This window comes from Canis lupus, chromosome 4, assembly GCF_003254725.2.
Source record: "Canis lupus dingo isolate Sandy chromosome 4, ASM325472v2, whole genome shotgun sequence".
In the NCBI taxonomy this organism is placed as follows: domain Eukaryota; kingdom Metazoa; phylum Chordata; class Mammalia; order Carnivora; family Canidae; genus Canis; species Canis lupus.
The window spans coordinates 48,469,240-48,475,239 of NC_064246.1; positions in this window are offsets into that span (position 1 = coordinate 48,469,240).

Below are 6,000 nucleotides of genomic sequence, written 5' to 3' on the forward strand. Positions count from 1 at the left end.
CTCAAAAAAGCCTTAGGAAGCTCAAAAATATTTCTCTGGGCACTTATTGAAAGGGCAATTGGAGTAAGTTTTTGGAGAGAGCTATGGAAATCTATGTTAAATGCATTAAATTTTTATATATGTTTTGATTAGTTCAGAAATTTTACTTTTAAGAGAATTTTTTATTTTTTACACTAGGGAAACAAGCAACTATTCATGCAAAGATTTACATACTAGCATGTTTATCACAGCATAAATTATAATTATGTAAGCCTGGAAAGAGGTAAAATGTGCAGTGACAGGGAGTTGTATGAATAAATGAAAAGTTTCTGTTTTTGATTTGTTTTTGATATTTAATGATTTGAAGGATGTTAAATGCTTCTGTGGGAGAAAGGAAGTTTCCAAAATGATATTTGAAGGGTAAAAACATGCCACATATGAGGGATTGTCTTTTTTAAAAATTTTTAAAAAATTTTTTATTTATTTATGATAGTCACACAGAGAGAGAGAGAGAGAGAGGCAGAGACACAGGCAGAGGGAGAAGCAGGCTCCGTGCAGGGAGCCCGACGTGGGATTCGATCCCGGGTCTCCAGGATCGCACCCTGGGCCAAAGCAGGCGCTAAACTGGGGCACCACCCAGGAATCCTGGGATTGTCATTTTTGCATGTTACAAGTGCTATAGATTTCTCGTATTTTTAATACTTTGATGCTTTTTCTAAAATGTATACAATATTTATGAAATAAATTCTATGAAAGATATCCCTTAAGTTTTGCCTAGGGTAGAACCAGAACCCAATGACAATTTCCGATGTGGACTCTGTGGTCAGTCCCATGCTTGTTTAACTTTCAATGTAGAATTTATTATTTATTTATTTATTTATTTTTATTTAAAATATATTTGTGTACTTGACAGAGAAAGAGAGAATAAGCTGGGGGAGCTACAGAGGGAGAGGGAGAGGCAGGCTCCCCACTGTGCAGGGAGCCCCATACCATATTCCATCCTAGGACCAGGAGATCATGACCTGACTGGAATGCAGACGCTTAACCACCTAAGCAACTCAGGTGCCCCTCAACGTAGAATTTAAATTATGTGTCGTAGGAGCTCACTTACAGGTCTGGACATGAAAACTGTGGCTAGCGAGGTCAAGTCACTTTTCAGTTTACACTTGGAAGACAGCAGAAGCTCAGCCCCCCTGTTCAGACTGCCCCACCCACTGTTAGTTTCTCATCCAGCAGTTCCACTGAACTCTTGAAAATCTAAGTCCACTGATGACACACACACACTTACCCAAGCCCGTTAGAAGCTTCTCAGCTCACTCAGTGACACCCATGCCCCTCATCATACACCTTTCTTGCTCTCCTGCCCACCTCATCACATGGCTAATTCAGGCCTAGTCACCGTGGCTTTCTCCTGCTCCTTAAACCTGCCATGCTTATCCCTCTTTAGGACATTTGTGTTTGCTGTGTTGTCTTCCTGGGAATACTGTTCTGTTAGATTCAGGTAGCTTCCTTCCTTATTTTCATTCAGTTCTGTTCAAAGGCTTTCTCCCTGAAGATGCCTTTCCTGACTGCTTTGTAACTAGTCCCATCTCCCTCTTTCTCACCCCTCACTTGTTTATTATGGATCCACATCATTTTTCTTTTAGAGCAGTGAATGATGTATTCCGTATTCATTTGTTTCCTTGTTTTCCTTACTGGAATGTAAGCTCTGTAAGGGTAAATAAAGACTTTGCCTTGCTTTCTGCTGTATGTCTGGTGCCTAGAAGAATGACTGGCACATACAATCTGCTCACTAAAATCTGTCAAGGAAATATATCAGTGGCAGAACCCGCATCTTCTCGCCCTGACTCACATGCTTCTCTCCTACACCTTAATCAGAAGATTTGTATGGTTATAGATTATTTTAGACGTGTCAATTATTAATTAAAACATGTTTTTCATAATTATTCATTAGTGAGAACACCAAACTTAGTATTTTAAAAAACAGCTGTACATCTGGAAAGAAGAAAGTAAAGATTCATATACATATATCTTCTGATAAGTCTATTTTCTGAACTTACTTTAAGAGGAGGGAATGTTTCTAAACTTCTGATGAAACTCAGATTAACTTGTCTATGAAGATTTATCACAATTTATTTTTGCCTACTGCTTAAGCCCTGCTATGAATTAAAATAGGTAATTAGGTAATAAACTATTTATAATGTATTATAGCTATTAGTAAGCTATAAGTATTCAAAGCATCATTAGTATCAAAGTGCTTAGAGATGGAAAAGTTTAGGGTGGCACTTATAGTAAATTATGCAACCCTTTAAAGCAAAACAAATATTTCAGTAATATGTTAATGATTCCTCGGTATAATGTCAAGTGACTGAAGTGATGGTAGGTGGGCAATGAGAAATGAGTTTGAAGCTGATGAGTTCTTAATGATATTATCTCTTTATCTTTTGCCCTTCTCTTGCTCTTCATATTCAAAATTCAATTTGAGTTGCCTCCTTTGATAACTGATAAACTTCATCTCATTTCTCAGTGATACATATTCTGTTTTCATAATTTTAAGCTTTAGTTCCTAGACTTAATAATAACAAAACAATGGTACCTACTATTTAAACAGCTTTTATAATGTGACAGATATTATGCTAAATTCTTTGTACCATTAACACATATAAAATTCTCTCAGCAAGCTTTTTTTTCCCTTCTGTTTTTTCTTTAGACTTTTAATTTTGAAATAGTTTAAGGCTCATTGGAAGTTGTAAAATAGTATAGAGCTTTTGTGTACACATCACTCACTTTCCCCAGTAAGATATTTTATATAACCACATACATTGTCAAAACCAGGAAACTGACATTAGCAAGACATTAATTTGAAGTCAGGCCATATTCAGATTATGTCAGTTTTACATGCATTTCTTTTTTATGTGTGTAATCTATGAAATTTTTCCATATGCATCTATTCATGTAACCATCATCACATTTAAGGTACAGAGCTGTTCCATCATCACAAAGAAATCTTTTCATGTTATCCCCTACTAGGCACACATCCCAGCCTTACAACCTAATGACCACAGAGCTCTTTGCAAATGCTGTAATTTTATTAGTTTGGGCATGTTATATAAATGGAATCATGAGCAACCTGTTAAAGCAGATACTATTATTTTCTCCATTTTAACCTAGGACACTGAGACAGCAAGATCCTGGGAGGATGCCTTTCTGAAGGTCAGCCGGCTAGTAAGAGAGGGGCTGGGATTGGAACATAGGGTTTTTTTACTCCAACGCTCACACTCCTATCTATGCTGCTAATTTTTCTTTTCCTATTTTATAAGCAATAAAGGCCTAGGTCCTAATGGTATTAAAATGATTATTTCCAGGACCTATGCAAGTTTCCCTTTGAAATATTCTGGTATTTCTGATATTGAGATGGTCTTTAATGAGTTATTTTGGAAATATCTATTTGAGTAGAATAGGACATGATAGAATGCATAACAGTAAATGGATGTCTTCAGTGGAATAAGGCTCATCTTGGAGGACATCATCTACATTAGTCCCATTATCTGGACCTTTCTTCTTTATGCAAAGAAAATTTTGACTATTCTGATGTTATTTATGCCTTCCAGTTAAAAGACTGGCCAAATTGGAGGATTCACAGAGGACCAAAAGGAAAAGTAAATCAAAGACAGTTACAAATGCAAAATATTAGGACGAGACGCTAATGCATAATTTTGAAAGACAGAATAGAAAAATAGCCACATTAGGCAGTTTAAATCAAATTGCAAACTAGTGAATTATGTAATGAATCTGACCTACAGGTATTTTTATTTGGTCTGTGCAGTGTTTGAAAAACATGGTTTTGAAATAATTACAAATATCTAAAAATGGAGAGCTTTAATACAAACTCAAGGTTTCTGGGTTCTTTTGAAAAATAAAGTAATCTGGAATATTGATTCTCTATTACGGCTGAAGCTAAATCATTACTTTGTCCTCTATGTTGGATATGTGCTTTCCTGTGTGCCATAGTCCCCACCTAGCCCAACAAAACCATTTCTGTTATCAGGCAGATATATTCATTTGAGTTTGTGACATCTAGTCAAGAGGCTGAGTGACATGATCTTCTGAGATTACTTCTGGTTCTACAATTTAAAAATTATGGTATTAGTATTTAATGACTCTCTCTAGGAAATAATTTTCTATATACTTCGTTCTATAGAACAATGCTTCTACAAAATTATAACAGATAATAAGGACTTCAGCATCAAATAAAATTGGAAATGCCAAGTACTTTATCCCACTTTGGAAAATCATATCCACATATTAGACAAGGCTCTGAGAAGATCAACAATTATTAGGCCTATTTAACCTTGCTTAACTCAGTACTTCCTATATATATATTTGACTACATATGTATACATATAGGTATATATTTATATATGTATATAGGTATGTGTGTATGTCTTTTTGTCTAACACTCTTCTTGGAACAACTCCTTAGAAAAGTTTTTTGGTAAATGCTGATTGAGAAAGATTAGAAAATGAGACTTCAGTTTCTCATCACATTCAAAATAATTGACTTTCTGGATATAAAAGTCTGAAATTTTCATTTCACTCCTCTGAAATCAACATGGCATACCCATTGATGCTGACCAAAACAAACACTCATTTTAAACTGGGAACAAGGTTAAAAATAAAAGCCAAGATCTAAGAAGGATTGTGAAATTTAAGACATCAGTGGAACATTCTATGGTTAGCATATTTCAAAGGAGAAAGAAAAGTCATCTTTTTCTGCAAAAACTGCCAGATTGTGGTTTTGGTTTTTGCTTTTTAAGTCATGGTGGGTTCTGAATTCAGTAGATTATCAGTATTGGTTGCAACCTAACCCCTGTACACCCAGGGCAAGGAGAGACCAGAGAAAGAAGCAGACCCCTTCAGATTGGCAAGTGACAGTTTTAATAAGCAAGGGAATTTACATATGAGGCTTGTCTTGCCAAGCTGCAAAATAAGAAGATCTCTGCATCTGCCTGCCAGAATTTAAAAAATTATACAGACTTACTGGGGTTCAGTTGTTTGTACCATCCAGATGATCTCAAAAACATATTGCTCACTCAACATTGTGTCCTTGAAAATGACTTTGGCTGTGGGGTTTATGGGCAGGAGTTACATTCCAAGGGTAGGGCAGGGGATGAGGAGCCTCTGATTGCCTGGGTTTAGCTCAAGGGTCAATCAGAGGTCATGTCCTTTCCAACAATCAGCCAGGCTGACATTTGAAGATGCATGCCATGGGGATGCCTGGGTGGCTCAGCAATTAAGCATCTGCCTTCCGGCTCAGGGTGTGATCCTGGAGTCCTGGGATCAAGTCCCACATCGGGCTCCCTGCGTGGAGCCTGCCTCTCCCCCTGCCTATGTCTCTGCTTCTCTCTCTGTGTCTCTCATGAATAAATAAATAAAATCTAAAAAAAAAGAGAGAGAGAGAAACAACTTAAAAAAAAAATGAAGATGTATGCCATGATTCTCCAAGGAGCAGCATTTATCATTTCACTGCATCGTACATTCATTCAGCAAATACATGCTTAGTACTTACAATGTGCTAAAGGCTGGGTATAAGTTAGTGAATAAAACAAAGTCCAGTCCTCACAAAACTCACAGTCTTGTAGGGAAAGCAAGGCCTAGGAAGTAAACAAGCAAACATCTAATTACCTGTTGCTGTGCTATGAAGAAAGTAACTACCAGGCTGAAAAGTGGAGAATAAGAGTGAGGGGAGGGGATGTTTCTCTTCAAATTGGATAACTCTGAAAGGACTCTTCAATAAGATGACATTTATGGTAAGTTCAGAAATATTTAAAGGAACAATCAAAGATAACCAGAAAGAAGAAAATTCAGACAAAATGGATAGCATGTGCAGAAATCCCAAAGTGGGAAAGACCTCCGTGCATCTGCTCAGCTTCTGACTTGGCTCTGTGGCTGGGTGGCAGTGACTACAGTGGTGAGTGGGGGTAGGGGAAAGGTGGGTGAGGTAGGCAGAGCTCAGTCTTGT